Source organism: Columba livia, chromosome Z, assembly GCF_036013475.1.
Source record: "Columba livia isolate bColLiv1 breed racing homer chromosome Z, bColLiv1.pat.W.v2, whole genome shotgun sequence".
NCBI lineage: Eukaryota > Metazoa > Chordata > Aves > Columbiformes > Columbidae > Columba > Columba livia.
This window is the reverse complement of record NC_088642.1, coordinates 20,320,012-20,339,417: the sequence shown is the minus strand read 5'-3', so window position 1 is coordinate 20,339,417 and position 19,406 is coordinate 20,320,012. Positions and strand designations below refer to the sequence as shown.

The window sequence follows — 19,406 nt, the reverse complement described above, 5'->3', positions numbered from 1 at the left end:
TTTGTGTGAAACTGAGGTAGGGTGTGCAGCAAAAGGAAAAAAAAATGAAAAACAGTCGGGAGGGAGAGGCACATGGTTGCTTTTTTAACAAGCTTGTAACATCACTCTGTAATTGCCGTGTAGGTGCTTGAATGGTCTTATTACACTTGTATTTCTACCACTGACTAAAATTGTGTAAGCAGTGTGTAAATTACTATTAAAAAGCATCCACGCCAGCTTGTCCTAGGGATTTGTTTTGTTAGTCAGAAGTACCTGGACCCAGGCCAAGGGCTTTTCTGCAGGATGCCAATGTGCTACGTGGCGAGAGCTTCTGTTTCAGAATTTTCCATATGGGTTTTTGAATCCCAGGCACTTGCCAAGCCACCCGCCAGGCTGGTTAAGGGATCACTCAGGGTAGCAGCCCAAATCTGTTCAACCAACATTTTCCTACAGTTACATAAGGAGATGTAGAGTACCAGTTAGGGAGGAAAATTTAAGCTTGTTTCTAAAAGGTGAAGTAAATTTGCCCCCTCTCACTAGTTATAGCTGACTTTACCTTCTCCTCTTGTACCACCAGTTCACTGTCAGTTGGTAGCTGTTTTCATCTTCTGTGCTAGTGCTGTTGTGGAAACCTCTTACAAGACCTCATTCCCTGGCCAAGAATATTTTCTTATTGCGTATCTCTTTATCAGTCCTGTCTTATTTGTGGTCTCACAGTTTGCAATTTCTTCTTTGGCATCCTTTCCAGTATGTCCAAACTGGCGGCATCTTCTCTACTGGTTCTGCACTATATCTGCCCCACATTCAGATCCCTTCTCTGGGCTGCAGCTGCACAGACCCATCTCAGACAGGTGATGCAAATTCAAATTCTCCCCAACAGTTTGTTCTAATATTGATTTTAAAAGAGCAATGATGTGAGGTCTGGGGTATCTGGGTGAATTCCAGCTTTAAAGAACTTCCTTTAGCAGGGACTACAGGAAATGTTATTCTTCCCTCTATGTCCTACCAAAAATGGATGTGATCTTGCTGCTGTCATCCCGTCATTGGGTGAATTTAAATAGGAAGATGCAAATATGGTGAAAATAGTTTCATTACAGATTTATATGAAAGTGTCCTCAAATAATTAATATGAGTATCAATCTAGGGAAAAACTGTTATTAGCCATTCACATGGGAGTGTTAAGTGTCAACCCCCCAACCTTGCTTCCATGAGTCACCTTAGAGTACCCTGGTGCCTTGATACAATGAAAAAGTGTATCTGCAAAAGAGTTGTCATGGAAACATAAAAATAGCTCTGGAAGGGATGTTGAAGGGCCAGATAGTCCCTTCCCCTGTTACCAGATAAGCTCAAGTGTAATTTAACCATTTCCAACAGACATTCTCTAACCTATTCTTAGAAACCCTCTCAGCTTCCCAAGGCAACCTACTCCATTACTTCAGTTTTTCTGGAAAGATAATGGTTTCTAGACAACTGATCATTCTTATTGTCATTTTTATTCTTCTTTGCATGCATCTGTTATGAAGAACATTTCACAGAATCACAGCATCAGTTCAATTGGAAGACACCCTCCAGATCATCAAGTCCAACCATTAACCTAACTGTAGCACTAAATCATGTCCCCGAGAGCCTCATCTCCACATCTTTTAAACACCTTCAGGGATGGTGACTCCACCACTTCCCTGGGCAGCCTGTTCCAATGCCTGACAACCCTTTCCAGGAAGAATTATTTCCTAATATCCAATCTAAACATCCCCTGGCACAACTTGAGGCCATTTCTTCTCATTCTGTCACTTGCTACCTGGGAGAATAGACCAACACCCTCCATGCTACAACCTCCTTTCAGGTGGTTGTAGACAGTGATAAGGTCTCCCCTCAGCCTCCTTTTCTCCAGGCTGAACAGCCCCAGTTCCCTCAGCTGCTCCTCATCAGACTTGTGCTCCAGAACCCTCACCAGCTTCATTGCCCTTCTCTGAACTCTCTCCAGCACCGCAATGTCTTTCCTGTAGTGAGGGGCCCAAAACGGAACACAGGATTCGAGATGGGGCCTCACCAGTGCTGAGTACAGTGGCACGATCACTTGTCCTGCTGGCTACACTATTCCTGACACAAGCCAGGATGCTGTTGGCCTTTTTGGCCTCCTGGGCACACTGCTGGCTCATGTTCAGCTGCTGTCGATCAACACCCACAGATCCTTTTCCACCAGGCAGCTTTCCAGACACTGTTCCCCGAGCCTGTAGCGCTGCCTGGGGTTGTTGTGACCCAAGTGCAGGACCTGGAACTTTGCCTTGCTAAACCTCATACATTTGGCCTTGGTCCATCATAGAGAACCACAGAATCATAGAATCATTTCAGTTGGAAGAGACCCTCAGGATCATCAAGTCCAACCAAGACCTAATTCTAGTATTAAAGCATGTCCCTAAGAACCTTCTCTAAACACCTTTTAAACACCTCCAGGGATGGTGACTCCACCACTTCCCTGGGCAGCCTGTTCCAATGCCTGACAACCCTTCCCAGGAAGAAATTTTTCCTAACATTCAATCTAAACATCACCTGGCACAACCTGAGGACATCTCCTCTTGTCCTATCTCTTGCTCCTTGGGAGAAGAGACCAACACCCTCCATGCTACAACCTCCTTTCATTGATCCGGCTGGTCCAGTGTGCTTCCCTAAAATAGACTCAGGTTCTGCAGGTAAAGCTTTACTAGTGCAAATTTGAGGTGAATTATTACTTTCTGCATCTTATTTACTCCATGTCAATGTAGTGTGTTAACATTTTTGCATCAGTATGGCACTGCTGGCACATGGTGGGATTGTAGCCTGCCAGAGCTCCCAGCAAACATATTCCTCCTCCAAAAGAAAGTGAATACATCATATAGGCTGAATAGTGTATTACCAAGGGGGCCTTCCCTTTCCACAGCTTTGAAAACCTTATGTAGCAGACTAATTTGGAGAGTGGAAATCACAGTGAAATTTAGGTGCTCCTGTCTGGACTGATATGTTTTTAGCTGGACTGAATACCACATCCCTACGGACACGTCCAGTGTTCACTGCCTGAAGTGCCAGGTGTGCGTGGAGCAGTGGGTCTGTGACGGCTGGTCCTATATGGTCAGAGGTCACTCCTTCCCTCTGAGAAGCCAGTGTTTATGTCATGTCCTTACCACTGAACAGGGCTGTTGGCAAGGTTCACGTGCAAGACTATCGATTAGATTGTGCTGAGAAAGCTGAATCACCCAGAGTCCACAGACTGTTTTGCTCCCCATAGGGAATGTGTCTACTGGGGGTGGCGCGGCTTCTCGTGCTGTCCTAGCCAGTTTTCAGTTCTTAGTATTATTTTAAACAAAATAATTTCATAAAGCTAATTGAATTTTTTAATATAAACTTTTACCATTGAAAAATATATGTTTTCACTATGTGCATTTTGGAGGGGGGAAGGTCTATTTGTTTTTTAATTGTTTGGGAGTTTTAAATAATTTATATGTATTTAATTTCTCTTTAATTAATACACTAAATTTATTTATTTCAGACATTGCATTTGAATTTCTGGGAAAAGGTGTAACTGGGTTTCTTTATACCTCCGTACTTTCCTGTACTCAAGCTTCTCAGCTGAACTGTATCACCTGTGAGGTGATTCCTGCAATATAACTGTCTCCCTTCATCATGATAGATGGTGGTGGTATTTACAGTTTGATAAGTTTCTGTTTATCAACACCTGAATTCCAGCTTCTTGGTTTCAAGGTTCAACTTCTCTGCCAGTGAAAAGCTATCTTTTCCCTCCAGAGAAAATTAAGTTATACTGTTCTGCTGAAAATAATGTTGGTGCCTCGGGCAGCTCTGGGTCTTGTTGTGGGCTTGAGAAATGTCCATTTCTAACAGGGCAGTTGGGATGCCTTGTGTGCCTTGTGGTAATGGCATTTCTTCTATCAAGGAAAATCTCTTAGATGTGCAAGTTGAAGACAACCCCAGGCACCCCTTCTTGGCACAGGGGTCAGAGGCCTTTGGACCTACACCTGGATGTGAGGGTGACTTGGAGAGAGCAAAACCCCATGTTTTCTGTCAGGTCTTTCCACTGACCTGGACCTGCTGCCTCTAGTGACCTGGCACCACCTTCCTTCCCCATCCCCATGGCAGCTGCCTTCTGTCTGCAGGTTCCTGCTGGGCTCATAGTTGTGCTGTAATTAACTGGAAATACCACTCATCAAGCCCAAAAGACTGGAGTGATTTCATATGGCAGAGGGCAGAGAGTGCTGAGAAGCAAGAGGCAAGCTTGCTGTCAGCCTTCGCTAGCCGTGGGTGAAGAGTTAAAGCTCCTTGGCTTTTGTGTAGCAGTATAACTGGTAATTTCAATCTATTTGCTAACAGGTAAATGAAAAGTCTGCAGGGACACTGTTGTTTTAGTGCTTGAACAGGTATTTGCCATCTGGTGAAGCGTCAGGAGGCTGAGCTGGAGGCCTAGATATCACTCAAGGGAAAATGTGCCTGGCAGGGAAAGATAAGAAATGTAGAGTAAAAGCAGCTCATGGTGACCCAAGATTAACTGTTCACACCATGGCAAAGGGTACAGAGGGCCACCACAAGCAGACCCTGGCCAATTTGCTGCTCAGCTTAGAGGAGGAGACGGCTTTGTGCACATGGACGGTGCATGCAAGACACATCTGGCTGTACCAGCTTGAAGGGCCAGGGGCAGAGGCTCACACAGCCTTTCGCTGCTGTTTAACCATGAGCTCACATATCACTCTTTGGAGGACAACAGCAGGGTCAGTGGGTAGCACAAACCAGGGACAGTTTTTTGCTAGGCTAAGGATGTGGCCAACCTTTTTTTTAAGGGACAATAATTGAACATGAGCTTTTCTGTGCTTGTTGCTCCCTGGACACCAATACTTCCTCGCTGAATCAAATGAGGATCAAATGAAAGTGTGGGATTCAGAAGACAGAGCAGCCAGCCTCTGAGCTACAAGGGGCCACACAGCCTTTGTGGGAGGTGTTTGAGGAACATGTGCTATGTTCTTTCCTGCTGCATCTCATCAGGTGTGTTCCGGAGAAGGACTAGCTCATCTATGACCAGAGACTGTTGTGTGTCCCCTTGGACAGCTAGATGTGCATCTGTCACATGCAGTCTGGGTCACAGGACTGAGTGTCTAACCAACAACTTCATGGGTGATCAGATTTGTGGCCACAAGGTTGCACATCTGGGGGACTGAGAAATAGTGGCGGCTAGAAGTGGGCTGCTAGCACAGTTCAAATGGATCCTGGGGAAGGATGGTGGGAGACCTGGACAGGTGACAAACTTTTCTGGTGGCTGAAGCAGGGCACTCTTGCTGCTTATGTCAGCAGCCGCTTCCCTGTTTCTCCCCTGAGACTCTGTCCTGGTCTGTCTCAACACCTGTTCTGCCATGTCAGCACATTTCCATGATATCCTTTCGAGTTCTTCTAGGCAAAAATATAGCAGTGAAAATTTTTTCCCCATTTCTAAAGAAAAGACCATTATGAGGGTAAACCTGATCTCTTTTCCACTCACTAGTACAGACTGACTTTTGCTTAATAAAGTTATGAATACTCAAATGAAAGGGGGACAATATAGTATGCCCTAGATTAGAGATAAGATTTTTTAACCTAGAAATTTGACCCAGTTATTTGAATACCTGTATATCTACACAATATAAATGAGCAGTGCTCATCACCTTCCTTTCTGCGACCAACACAGCCAAGACTTTTGAAACTGTCTGCCCAAAGTTGTATCCCCAAGTCTGCTGTTCAGCCATCTGAATAAGCTGTCTGATTTTCAGACATTCTGAGCCTTTTACAATTCCCATGTGATTCTGCTAACAGAAAATCTTGGCCTCTGAGCCTTACTGTTAAATTAAGCAGCGCCAGGTCTGGCTGTGATTATTAGAGCTGAGAAAAAACTCCATCTGTGTTTCACTGCATGCCAGGCAGAGCTGGCCCACGTCCCAAGCAGACCTGTGCTAGTTTGCCTTTTCAAGCAGATTTGCACAGCTGTGCTCAAAACAACCCCCCAAAAGTGTGGCCCCATGTATAAAAACACTGTAACTCCAGTATTGGTGCAAAGCAGCTCTGAAACCTGTGTAGGTACCAGCAGTGGAAGTGGTGAAACAAGCAGCAGTGGAAAAGGCTGCTAGCACGTGCCGATCTGAGGAATTTTAGATGTTCTGAGATATGGAATTTAATTTGCTGAGGTTTCAACTCACAAGACGGAAGACTATGTTTCAGCATATATTTTGAGTTTGTATACTAAACTGATTTCACTTCAGTGTTTTGGAATATTCAAACATTTTAAAGCTATGTGTCATATAATACAATACAAAATACTAGCAGTCTGGTTTTGTCACAATGCAATCTTCACAGGCTTGAGACAAGGTTTCTCTTCATGAAGTAAATTTGTTCCAGCTTCAAATGAATCAACCAGGAAAATCCTTAAATCTTCCACAGAACAGAATTTTCTTCCTCCAGACATATGTCAGCAGCTGCTGCAGCTGGGGTGTCTGCCTGGATCAAAGGGATTGGGAAGGGGTGGTGGGATGGTGTAGCATTCATCCAGCATGTGATAGCAAGTACAAGAGTTAGTGCCTGGAATCGTGATGTCATCGTATGAGTTACAGAAAAACACTGGAGTCGAGGGAGACTTTTCTGTCCCTTTCCTGATTTGGAGAATATTTATTCTGCAAACTGGCTGTAGAAATATTTAACTACATGTTAAGTCAGTCAAACCTTTACATTTCAATGGTAGTTTTTGCATTAATCAGGAATAGAGTTTAAAAGTTAGACTGACATTTCTGCAGATCTGCTCTACATGTATATAGACACTTGAATATTTCAGCCACTAAATGTGATGTTTGGCAACAACAGTGACTTTTAGGATTATGCTCTTCTTCTTGTACTCTCTTTTTTGAACAATACTATGCTGTCAAGGTTAATTTAAAGTAATGAAGAATTTCCCACCTCCCAGGTGGTTTAGCTTGAACATGGCCAGTGAGTTCATCTGACTATGAATTCGTGTTACTCTCCTCCCTCAGCTTTAGTTCTTTTAATGATGTCTTTTTGTTGATGCATTGCCTGTGAAAACAGGGATAACTCTCATTTTCCTTGTAGGTCAAACCATCCATGAGCACAGTACAGACTGTACAATTCAGCTTTCTGATTATCAGAGCTCCCCGAGTTTGGAAATGAAGCTTTCCATGTCCGTCAAGTTCCAGATAATGAATGGGAGAAGCAGTTCACAAAGTACAGATTACAGCCTTGGTGCATGAAAGAGAATCAAAATTAGTGCTGCTTTACCTTAGCATGCCAGCTTATAGTTTATGGCAGTTCAGGAGTGTAAAAGGAGACATTTAACTATGCCTACAGCTGGAGTGGGAGCCTCCAGAAGAGTGTGACAGAGAGAGGGGGCAGGTGGTCAGGTCAGCTCTCCCAGACCTGTCAAATGGCCATTAGTGAGTCAGACCCCTCACTCCAGCTGATGCCATTAAAGCTTTTGTGTGTCTCTGGTGATCAGACACATAAGGCAAATGTGGGTGTTGCAGACCGTACTCCCTTGAGTGGGTATAGTGAATTACATGGGGGAAACACAGGCACTGATTTCTGTGAAATAGCTTAAAAAAGTTTGCTTCAGGACCCATGTATTGGCTGGGTTTATGTATGTGTGTAACTGTCCAATGCTTTGCAAAGTGCCTTCTATTAGAAAAATACAAAAATGCAGTCATATTTGATAGCTAAATTCTGTAGGTGTAATACTTCTCTGGAAGGAGAAGGGAGTTATCTAATGAGAGGGTATGATCAAGTCAGGTTACTCACCTCAAAGTTGTACAGTGGTAGGACAAGAGACAACTGACACAAACTGGAGCATTAGACAAAAGGAAAACTTTTTCATTGTGTGGATGGACAAATCTTGAAGAAGGGTCTAAAGATGTAGGGAATCTCCATACTTGAACATCTTCAACACAGGGCCGGAAAAGTGCCTGAGCAAGGTGATCTCACCTGCTTGGAGCAGGGTGTTTAACTAGGCAACCACCACCTTATTGTCCCTCTCAAAATGATAATTTAAAATGATTCTATGAATGTAACCAGCTGAAACTCCTCTCTCTCTCTCTCAAAAAAAAGGCAGATTTGTAAGGAAGAAGTGTCTAAAGGTGAAGCTGCAGTTAACATCTAAGCTTTCCCAGCAAGTAGAGTAAGAACAGCCCTGCCCCCCTCTCTCACTTTTCTGCTCCCAGACGTGACTTGCCCTCCCCCCATGTTTATTCTGGAGCCTGTTGGGCCTTTTGTGGGGCCACCCTGACCCCCAACTTGGCTGAATGCTATGAGGGGTGGCCCAGGCTCAGGGTAAGTCAGTTCTGGCAGAAGGAGGATGGCCAGAGTATTTGGAGCAGGAGGGATGTGGCAGAGAAGGAGCCTTCTCCTTCCTTTCAGCCACAGTGTCCTGTTTGTTAAGCTCAAGCTGATGCATACAACAGCACCCTCATGAAGAGTCCACGATGCAGACCATTCGAAAATAAAAAGCACAGCACTTCCAATTACAGCATCGTGCGTCACACAGTGATGCAGCTTCATATTTATTGGACAATTATCACCAAGTAGCTCATAGCAAATGCTAGGAGCACCAAGTACCAGTGTGCGCACAGTATAGGCGCTAGAGTGTGTTTTGCCCCCTTTCCCAGAAAGCTAAACCGAGGAAGCCCTGCAGTGATCTTGGCTGTCCTAGACCTGTGACTGCCATCTAGCGGGATCTGCTCTTAGTGCAAGCTTAGGCGAGGTCGGTGTCTCCTGGAAGCATCTTTCTGGAAATGGCTGTTGCCGTGTCCTTTCCTGCCTTTGCTGTATGCTAGATCCTGTCCCATCTCCTCTGTACTCTCTGTTCCGCCCTGCTCTGTCCCACCAGCGTTTGCAGCCGGAGCTCTCGCTGCCATCCCATTGCCCAGCCCCATGGCCAGTAACCAGCTGAGTCCCAGAGCACAGTGCGGCCTCTTCAGAGGAGCCCAGGAAGACTCACACCCACCCCTTGCACCAGGATGTCCGAGCAAGGTGTCCTGTCATCGCGTGGCCAAAGGCATTGCCACATCATGCAGGTTCAGGAGGTCTTTTGCTCACATAGGTGATCCTGGGTGTTTTCAAAGCAGTGCAGGATGCTGGTCCAATGCCTACATCAAGGTCGGATACACCTCCCTGGGGCACAAGAAGACCAGTTTGCAAGGTCCTGCTTTTTTGCTTTGCAACCTGCCCATATGAATGGTTATCTCCAGAGATAAATGACCACGCCTGTCTGGCAGCAGCAGGATGGCATGAGGTCTAACAAGGCCTCTGCTAGATTGGACTGTCTGGAGGACTGCAGCTGTTCACTGTGGTGGCTTTCCACAGTAGTGAATGATGTACTTGGCCTGAACCAGCGATCTGTCCTGCAGACAGACAGGAGCCACCAGTCAGGTATGGACTTGAGCTTCCCATCATGTGCTGGGCACGGTAGCAGCCTGTCTGGGCATGGACAAAGGAACTGAGTTCGTGTGTCACGGTGTATCCCCTTGTGTGGTATGTCTGTGACACAGCCTGAGGATGCAACTGCTACACTTCATCCTGACCTGTACAATCAATTGGATCTCCTTGTCTACCCCATGGCTTCAATGGCTGAGGTCTTCCCTTTAGGAGAGGACCCAGGGGTAAGAATCTGCTGAGGGAAGCTGTGGAGGGGCAAGAGGTCCTCAGAGGGGTGAGCAGCCCTCCCAGAGCTCGACGGTATGGCATGGCCTGAACTCGAACGCCAGCCACGGTCACACCACAGCTGTGCCACCCACCTCTCCGCTCCCAGGCATCACTAGAGGGAGACAGAGCACCGTCTTGTGGCACTGCCCAGAAGACGATCCTTATGGCCCATTTTCTGTGCCTTTTCTTTCTGCTTGAGATTATTGCTGGAAACATGACATGGTGGAGTACGCTGGAATCGCTGGGCCCTCTCACCTTCTGCCGGGACCCCGTGGGGCTGCCCCTGCTGGCACCGGGGGCGTGGAGCCCTGTGATGGCAGCCTGCACCAACACCGCAGCACCCAGTCTGTGAAGAAACTGAGAGGCAGTGCCTACTTTGAGGTCTACACTGAATGTGTTAGAGGACATGAGAAAGAAGAGTTGGCTGTGGAGGGCTTGGACCACTGTAAGGGAAAGGCAGCAAGAGGTCCAACCAAGCAGAAATGTAAGTGACAGTGTGGGGGGACACAAGGAGCTGAGAATAGCTGAATAGCAGAAAAAGGCAGGGTTTGCAGAAAGAGCTCTGTTCTTACTGAGCAATGTCTATATCAGTATGGCCAGAAACAACCACTCTGATAGCCTAGACCTTGGGTTAAAGCAATGGGTGTCTGGGAGCCGAGTGAAGGCAGAGGAAGGACAGCAGGTGCCTGCAGCCGCTCCTGCCTGGTCACGTCAGGTTGAAAGGGACATTCAGGCAGAGCTGGGACTCACCTCTCAGAACTTTGGCTGAAAGTTGTCTAGAAAAAGCTGTCTCATCTCCCAGTCCAAACAACAGTGAAAGACATTCTCAAGAGGCAGCTTGCCTCCTCTTGGGCCTGGTATCTGAGATAAACGGTGTGATTCATTCTGCTGATTTACTGTCTCTGCTGGCTACAGAAGGAGCCTACACACCTCACCTAGAATAGCTGCCTTGTTGCTGGCTTGTACTGGACAGACCAAGCATAACTTTCAATTGGATCTGCCATGCTTCTTTGCCCATTCAACACCAACCTGTTTCTCCTCCATCAGGCATAAACAAACATAACTTCCAGCAGGATGGCTGCCAAGTGTGTCAAGGACTGAGCAATGCACTGCTTACACAGCTTTTCCAATGTCTGATTTGAAAACACCAAGGTCTAGGTTCTAGTCACAAGTTCTAGCAATGTGTTTCTCTTTTGGTTAGGGTTTCTGCCCATTAATTTATTTAGTCACTATATTAAAATTCTTTCTCAGTTTACATTTTGATAAAGAGGTGAAGGATGATTTCATTAGTCTTACCTTCTTCAAATTATTTTAAATTTTAAAAAACATTGCCAGCAGAACAGTTTGCCCAGTCCCAAAGCTGAATCCATCAAGGCTATGTACAGGATCAAAATTACCTCCCTGATCATCTGTTTGTCCCTTGGGTAAAAATTAAATTTTGTCACATCCACCAGGATCTTTTGCTGAGGTGTTGAACTGCTTGTTTCACTGCCGGTGGTTCCTAGCAGAGATTCTGTAGCATATGCTTAATATATTTGTCTAGAGCTTTGTAAATTCTCTTCAGTCATGTTAGAAATATATTTTTACATTATACTTCGAAGAGAAACACAGTGGTATTGGAAATTTTGCCCCAGATTTTTTTCTAGTTGATGAAATAAGGGCTTTTGGGAAAGGTTAGTTTTGTGTCCTCTTTATTCCACTTTCCATGTCTCCTTTATTTCTGAATTGTATTTACCTCTTCCTTCTGCCTTTCCTCAGGACAGACATGCAGATACACAGGAATCTACATCTCTCAAACATTTGTTTCCTAGTCTTTGTCATGTGGATTATATTACTAATTCAAAACCTAAGCAAGTTGGAGTGTTTGTATTCTGAAATATATATGCCACATTATACAAGAGGATTATAGCAAACAGCATGAAATCCAGCTATCATGCTGTTCTCAGCAGTTATTTTTCTCTGGTACATTATACTTCTAAATTTATGTCACTGCTGGTGTAATGCCATTTAATGTATAAAAATCACTACAGATTCTGTTTGAGATTTTTCTCGTGTTTCCTTCAAGCTTTGTTCTAAAGAAAATAAGAAATGCTAGCCTCAGGACTGGAAGTGAGAGACACTTGAGGACCAGGTAATAGTGTTGGTTTTTACTGGTGGGTAAATCAATTCTCCTTTCTTTATTCGATTTATCCACTCATCAAATAATGATGACTGAAGTGCCATCCTGCCATAGCTTATGAAATTATTTGAGACCTGTGGACAGAAAGCACATTTATAAGCAGTGACTTATGATTAGAAACCATTTGCGTTATATCAGCTATGAATGTGCATATAAGATGTTTGCAAAATGTAAGCAGTTCTCCTCATATTGCCACCACAGTCTTGGACAAAAAATTCCCTTTCTGCAGTGTGGCAGCAGTGAACGAAGAGGGGTCCTAGTGTTTGGGAAACAGTCGGCTCTGCTCTAGGGGCTGCACTGACTGGGGATGCTCCAGATGCGCTGGCAGCAGAAGGGAGCGACCTTCCTTCAGCTGCGGGGCTGTTTGTCCTGGCCAGAGAGGCCTTCTGCTGTCCTCTGAGGGCATCACTTGTGCCCCTTTGGGTCCACAAAACTTTTCACAACCTCCTCCTCCATCACGGCTTGGCCATTTGCCCTGTCCAGCCATGTGAGCTCTCCGGGTGGCTGGTTGCATCCCTCCTGCTGTCAAACCACACTGCTTTTCATTAGAAATTACTGCCTCCCAGGGACACAAAACACCACTTCCCAGCTTTCTTAGAGACTGTTTGAAGCCTGGGGCATGACAAACCTTCCTACTTCCATCTCCAGGCAGCCAACCTCGCTCTCCATCCTTCCCTGCTGAGTGGGAGCTCTGCACCAGACGCCTCAGTGTCCTGGAGCCCTCTGCCAAGTAGCTGATGTTGCTCTACATGCCATCTCCCACCTCCTCCTTCCGAAGACAGCATGATCACTGTCCCCAGTATATTTCCAAACAGATGATTAGCTATGGAATTGCCAGATTTGGTCACCAGACAGAGGAAAAGAAGATAAATAAAAATAAAAGGGAAAATAAAAAGAAAATTAGAAAGAAAAAAAAGAAAAAAGAAACAAGGAAAAGAGAAAGGAAAAGGGAAAGGGGAAGGGAAGAGGAAATGGAAAAAGGGAAAAGAGAAAAGGGAAAAGGAAAAAGGAAAAAAGAAAAAGGAAAAAGGAAAGGGAAAAGGAAAAAGGAAAAAAGACAAAGAAGAAAAAGAAAAAAAAAGAAGAAAAAGAAGAAGAAGAAGAAAAAGAAAAAGAAAAAGAAAAAGAAAAAGAAAAAGAAAAAGAAAAAGAAAAAGGAAAAGGAAAAGGAAAAGAAAAAGAAAAAGAAAAAGAAAAAGAAAAAGAAAAAGAAAAAAGAGAAAAAGAAAAAGAGGAAAAGGAAAAGGAAAAGGAAAAGGAAAAGGAAAAGGAAAAGGAAAAGGAAAAGGAAAAGGAAAAGGAAAAGGAGAAAGAAAGAGAAAATAAAAAGAAGAAAAAGGAAAAAGAAACTCCAGTGTTTCCTTGATCTGAAGGAGTGGGAAGCCAGGGCTAAGCTGTGTACTTTGAAGTGGCTGTGCTCCCCCAACAGCAGTAGCCAAGCAGGGGCTGGTGAAGGTTATATTCCACACACACAACTTCACCCATTGTGTCAGGATGCATGGCTATACTGTGGGAATAAATGAAAGGGAGGAAAGGGACAAAGATTACAGTCAGAACACACTCCCAGCACACACTGTCTGAATACTTGGTGGTGTTGTGGTAAACCCCTTGGAAAATACTGCAGCTCCCCTTCTTCCTTTTTTCTAAGTAAATGAAGATGAACAAATTCACATGACCATCGTGTTTAATTCAGTCTTCTCCAAATTCTGGTGGAGCACTCCTGAGAAAAAGTCTAGTTAATACAGGATCTGCACCTCAGAGCTACAGGTCTTGCGTGAATGCCTATGACTGAACGTGACTTTTGGAGCAACGTAATGTACTCAAAATCTGACAAGCAGGAATGCTTCTGCTGAGAGTCCTCAGATTATCCTCCCTGTAGCACAAGACATTATATTTCACAGATGTGGCCAGAACCCTCCTAAGCTTGTACGTTCAAGATCCTTCCCAGCTGATCAAAATCCCCGAGAGACAATGAGCCATGGGTGCTCCTACACATGGATCAAGGCCACCACCTGTTCCCTTCTGTTCACCCCTCAGACTCACTGAGAGTAACTCTGACACCTGCTTTTGTTGCTGGAATGCCTGTGAACCCTCTGGTCCCTGCCTTGTGTCAGGGCTAATGTGGGGACACCCTGTCATGCTCTGCTGGTGGCACCACTCTTCTCCATGTGTTGCCTTCATTCTTGCCTCTGTCCATGCTAGCTGCTCTTCATGCCCCTCAATTTGTTTTCCTGCAGCTCCAGCCCTCCCGTTCCCACCTCTTACTGCATCTCTTGCTGCATTTACACTCTGCCATGTGCCCAAGGGCCGTCCTGTATCCTTAAGGCTTTTTTCCACCTTTAGCTCGCAGTCTGTCAGGACTGCATGCCACAGAAATCCAGTCTGGTTCATGCTTTAACACCCTCTGAAATTCAAAGATGCTCATATCTATGGATCTGGCAGATAAAGATGCAGCACATTTGTGAGACTGAGAACCTATCTGAAATTTCAAGCATGTTCACATTTAGAGGACATTCAGACATGTTCTTATTTTTGCTGATGCTAGTCTTGAAATAAGACCCTTGAAGAGTAGCTATGGGAGCATGTTGTTCTGGTGGCACACTCGGAGAGATGCTGGCAAGTCACTGGCCGTGAGCAAATGCTGCCCTTGCCAGGGGGGCCTGGAGCACTATCCAGGCTGAAACATGGGTGTCACAGTTGAGACAACCAAAGTTGCTTCCCCTTCTATTCTTTCCTGCTGTTTGCAGGGCCACAGGACTGAGGATGTGTTACATGTTAATAAACTGCACTATGCTGGAAAGATAGCTGAATTGTATAGTCAGGGTTTTTTTGTCCTAATGGAAACAAAGACACAAGTGCCACTAATTATCCTGTTTGCAGGCATTAATATGACAGATCCAAGAATAACAAGAAATAAATACCTATTTGCCAGTATGAATCTCCGTGGACACGAGAGAGTATGGAAGCCGTTTGGCCCCAAATACCTAAGATCGATACATGCATTACAGATAGCAGCAGTCAGTGTGTGCACTCCCATCACCTTCGGAGGAACAGCCCACCACCAACCTCTTCATGCCTGTCACAGTGTAATTTCATCCCCCAGGGGTGATCTCTGCTCAGCCTGCAAATCAAAATGGGGGGAGGGGGCATGACTGCAGGTCATTGCATTTCTCCCTAAACCCACCTAACTTCAAACTCTGGCTGAGCAACTTCAAATATCTGACAGATGATGGGGACCACGGGTGGACATGTTGCCGTCACATGAGAGAGCTGCAGGTGGTTTTCCTCAGGTTAGACCAAACCCCAGACAAGGCTTTTCTCCAGATATTTTCTCTGAAGCACGACACCATCTCATGATGGGTAACGGCAGGGCTCATTGGCTGAGGTCCTCATGAGCCTCCTTGCTGCACTTGAAGCAATGAGTCATCCCTACAGCTCCTTCTGATCCCCAGCTGTACAGCTGGTGCTCTCCAAAAGCCCTGAGATGTCTGCTTAACTTCTGCTGACTCCCCCAGCACTCCCAGTTGGGATGAACACCCACCCTTTCCATGGGAGTTGGTTGAAGATGCCCTGCTTGGCCCTTATTCTGCTGTGTGTGGTGTCTGCTTTACCCCTTTGCCCCACCACACACAGTGTTTCAAATGTTTTCATGACCCACAGCATCTTCTGCTCATTTCTCCTGCCAGAAATCAAGTCATGACCCAGCCTCACAGCCACTCTGGCCTACCCAACACTGACACTTACACCCTATTAACCACGAGATTAACCTCTTTGTTAATAACCCATAAGGTAAGATACCAACACACACTGGGTATAAATTTGGCCTATGTTGTGAAAAGTGATGTCTTCTGCTAGCAGTTAACTTCTGTGAAGGACACAACGTGCCCCATACTTGTATGGATTTGCTTCTATTATTTTCAACACATATGCATATATCCAGTCTTGGCACCATCTCTGCTAATTAGGGAGGCCTTATGATTCACCATCATTACATTTAGTACATCTCTGTGAATAAAGTTTAAAATATCAAGATTCCAGGGCACAAAAGCTCCTTTATAGCCTTCCTTCACAATTAGGCTTGTGCTGCATTCTTGCCATTTTGAAATGACCCTTGTCTTTAACACTGCATCTTGTGATGTACAAATTAACTACAGGAAAATATTTCAAAACTAACGTAAGTAATAATGGATAATACAATTGTTATATGATTTACCTACAGATTTCTGACCAAGGAAGTCATTATTTCTTAGAGTCTTTGCCATAACAAGGGAGAAACACTGCAGAGTATTCAACATTACTGTGTATGGACAGCACGTTGTTTTACAGTATTTTCATGATATAAGCCTGTTCCAAGTGCCAACTAGAATATCCAAAAGAGTGCTTTTAACCGATAGCCCAAATTCCCTATTGGCACCACATTTCAAAGTGGAAGCTATAGCCCTCCCAGTCCTTGCATGTGTTTCTCATCTAATCGGAAACGCACATACTTGTGCAGAGCCTGGCATGAATCCAAGGAATCTGCTGCAATTTATCAAGCAGATATCACGCATTTGGAAATTGTCTGCATACTTACCTACACAATGGGCTGCTCTGCTACATGAACCCCCTTGAGACAGCTTCTTCCCCCGTGCCCCCTACCCTCTTCTCCTGTTTCCTTGTTTATTCTCCTGCACATTGGCATTTCTGGCCTTGCACCTCCATGTTCCCACACAACATTTTGGGAACAGCGGGTCACACTGTCTGCTGAGCCATTCACCCCTTGTTGTGCACATGTGCAGTGCTGGAGAGCATATCTTCCTTTCACAAAGTAAAGCCCATTTATTTTTTTAGACATTTCATGGCACATGGGTAAGCAATGTTGAGGTTGCTCTAATTACTGTTGAGTTTGCAAAGTGACTGCTTTAATTTAAGCAAGAAAAACCTTGCCTTCTGTCATAGTCCTTTTCACGACAGATCTATAATCCTAGTATAAGTTATACTTAATTTTATATACTATACTAATTACTTAACTGATACTCCAGGAGTAGGTTTCACTAATCCAGTAAAGCTCTAAATAAAACAGATCCATGGTCTTTTCCCCAAAAGCTCACTTGTCCCATGCAAACTCACTCTCAGTGTCACTCTCCTTTCTCCAGGAACATTTAAAACCAGACAGCTCAGCTGTGTGCAATAGTCATTCTGGTTTTATTTCTGCCACAGAAGTGAACAAGTGTGGCAGGACCCAGGCTGGGCGCTTGTGCCACCCTCATCTGCAATCACAGTTTCAGCAACACCAGGTGCACCAGTGTTTTTCCCAGACTGGTGACTGGGAAAGGCAAGATGTCTCCTTCAACACAAGCAGTGACAGCAGCAGGGTGCCCTCCATCTGCTGTAGAGATGGAGAAACAGCTTTCAGGACTTCTCCCTCTTTCAAATTACCATGTGTGTCCCCACAGGTGAGAGGCAGCACCCCAGTAACCACTGCAGAGCACAGGGCAAGTGTGCTGTCTCCTGTTGAAGCAGCCTTGTCAGCTGAGCCCGGGCAAAGGAAGGACCGTGATGTGAACCTGAGAGGCACAGAGGAGAAGGAAAGGATTTGTAGGAGAGGCTTTCCATGAAGAAAGAAACCTTGTGTTTTTTTAAAAGAAAAACTTACTCTCTCAACTATCTGTCAGGGCAGCAGCAGCAGGTACAGTGGGACTCCTGTTTGGGAGGTAACAGCAATTAGGTTTGCAATTAGTAAGGATAAAGGAGGATGTTCATAGCTGTGCAAGCTCACTGCCACACTCTGCTCCTGTATTCAGGTGGGTGCATCTGTGACAATGCCAGTCTGTGTTGGACATATCCCAGAGTTATTAGTGCAGCCCTATCAAGACTGCACATCTGCTCTTGCTTACATTGAGCTCATGTTTTCCAGCTTCCCTTCACAGCTGTGAGGGGCTCTTTCTGAAAACAGAATCTCAGAAATGAGCCTGGAGGTAACAACTTCATCTGAAAAGCTGGGCTGCATGTATAAGCCTAAAGCATTTGTCCATGTGGATATATAGGATAGACATCAGTGCTAGTCTCAGCCAGCTTAAGTCATGTGAAACCCAGTCCCTGCCTCTATTTCACTATGAGGGTAGCCTCCTATATTGTACTTTGCATTTCTTGACCATGGCACTGAGATGTTCACCACCATCTTTCATGGAGCTGCTCTGTGGGATTGTAGCTCCTTCTGAGCTTGTCTCTAGTGTTGGGACAGCCATTGAGAGTTACCGTGTTGACGGCTAGTGGAAATAATAGAATAGTTTGGGTTGGAAAGGACCTTCAAAGCTCATCTAGTCCAACCACCCTGCAGTAAGCAGGATCATCTTCAAGTAGATCAGGTTGCTCAGAGCCCTGTCCAGTCTGGACTTGAATGTCTCCAGGGATGGGGCATTTACCACTTCTCTGAGCAACCCGTTCTAGTGTTTTATCACCTCCATTCTAAAAAAATTTCTTCCTCATGTCTACCCTGAACCTCCCCTCCTTCAGTTTAAAATGGGTCTTTCATGGGTCTGAAGGTCAGCTGAAACCAGCAGGATATGTGTAGCCACAGGTAGTTCCTTGCAGCACTCAGACTGCAGCAGGGAGTGTTTTTCATCAGCCATTCTTCAAGACTGCTCAAACTTCTCAAGACTATTTAGTCAGACCCTTTTGATGCTGATTTTCTGCTGTGACTGTGTGTGAAAGCTACAGGGGAGTTGCCTTTGTATCATCACAGAGACATGCAAGGTAAAGAATGGCTCTTGTTAACAGTTATTCTCCCCCTCAGGAGTCTGAATGAAAGACTATTGTAGCATAAAAAGGATACAAAGACAAAGGATCAAAAATATTGCAGATGTGAACTTGCAGACAGCTCCCCTTTTAGCCAGATTTTGCCTTCAGTTCCTTCCTACACTATTTCAAGCACTTCAGTGTCATTGCTTTGAGTATTTTTCCTTTTTTTGTTGTTCATTTGCATGAAGGCCTTGGACTTTGGTTTCAAATTGAAGGTCTCATTACACCAGGACATTGAACATACATGTAAGAAACAAGTAGCCAGTGGCTTGAACCCCATGCTACAAAAAAATACTTGGACATGAAACTCAGGAATATGCTTTTTCCCCTTGAGAATGCATTTCTACTGCTTTGTAGAATAATTTTTGTATTTCTTTTCAAGACATAAAGAATATGTTAGCCCTGGATATACATGGTGAAGTGTGTGCATCCAAATTTAAGAACTGAAAAGGATTGTGCTTAGACCAGCATGACAGGTGTCTCTCCATCAACAGCCTTTCTAGATATTTTCAGAGATATAGGTGCTTTGGAGAATGTGTTGGAGCTTGAGATCATAGTATTTGGGCAGAACAATTGGAGCTGCCCTTGCTGTCAAGAAGAACAATGTTGGCTCAGGTTAACTTGCAGCTGTCGTTGTGGGACTCTTTGAAGCCAGGCTATGGTTTCCCTTTCTGGCTGTTATACTGATGTGGAGATCAATAGTGCTAAGTGACTGAAGAGTAAGGATGTTGGCTCATGTTTTAGAGAAAAAGACTTGGAA

General features: G+C 44.8%; 1 long non-coding RNA gene across 1 annotated transcript in view; it reads left to right on the top strand.

Annotated features, from left to right (window-relative positions):
• Window positions 1–12,940, top strand: part of LOC135577461 (uncharacterized) — a 45,889-nt gene extending 32,949 nt beyond the window's left edge. The window contains exon 4 of the long non-coding RNA XR_010469268.1: window positions 12,515–12,940. This is a non-coding gene — a long non-coding RNA (uncharacterized LOC135577461). The remainder of the gene's footprint in view (window positions 1–12,514) is intronic.
• Window positions 12,941–19,406: the final 6,466 nt, after the last annotated feature.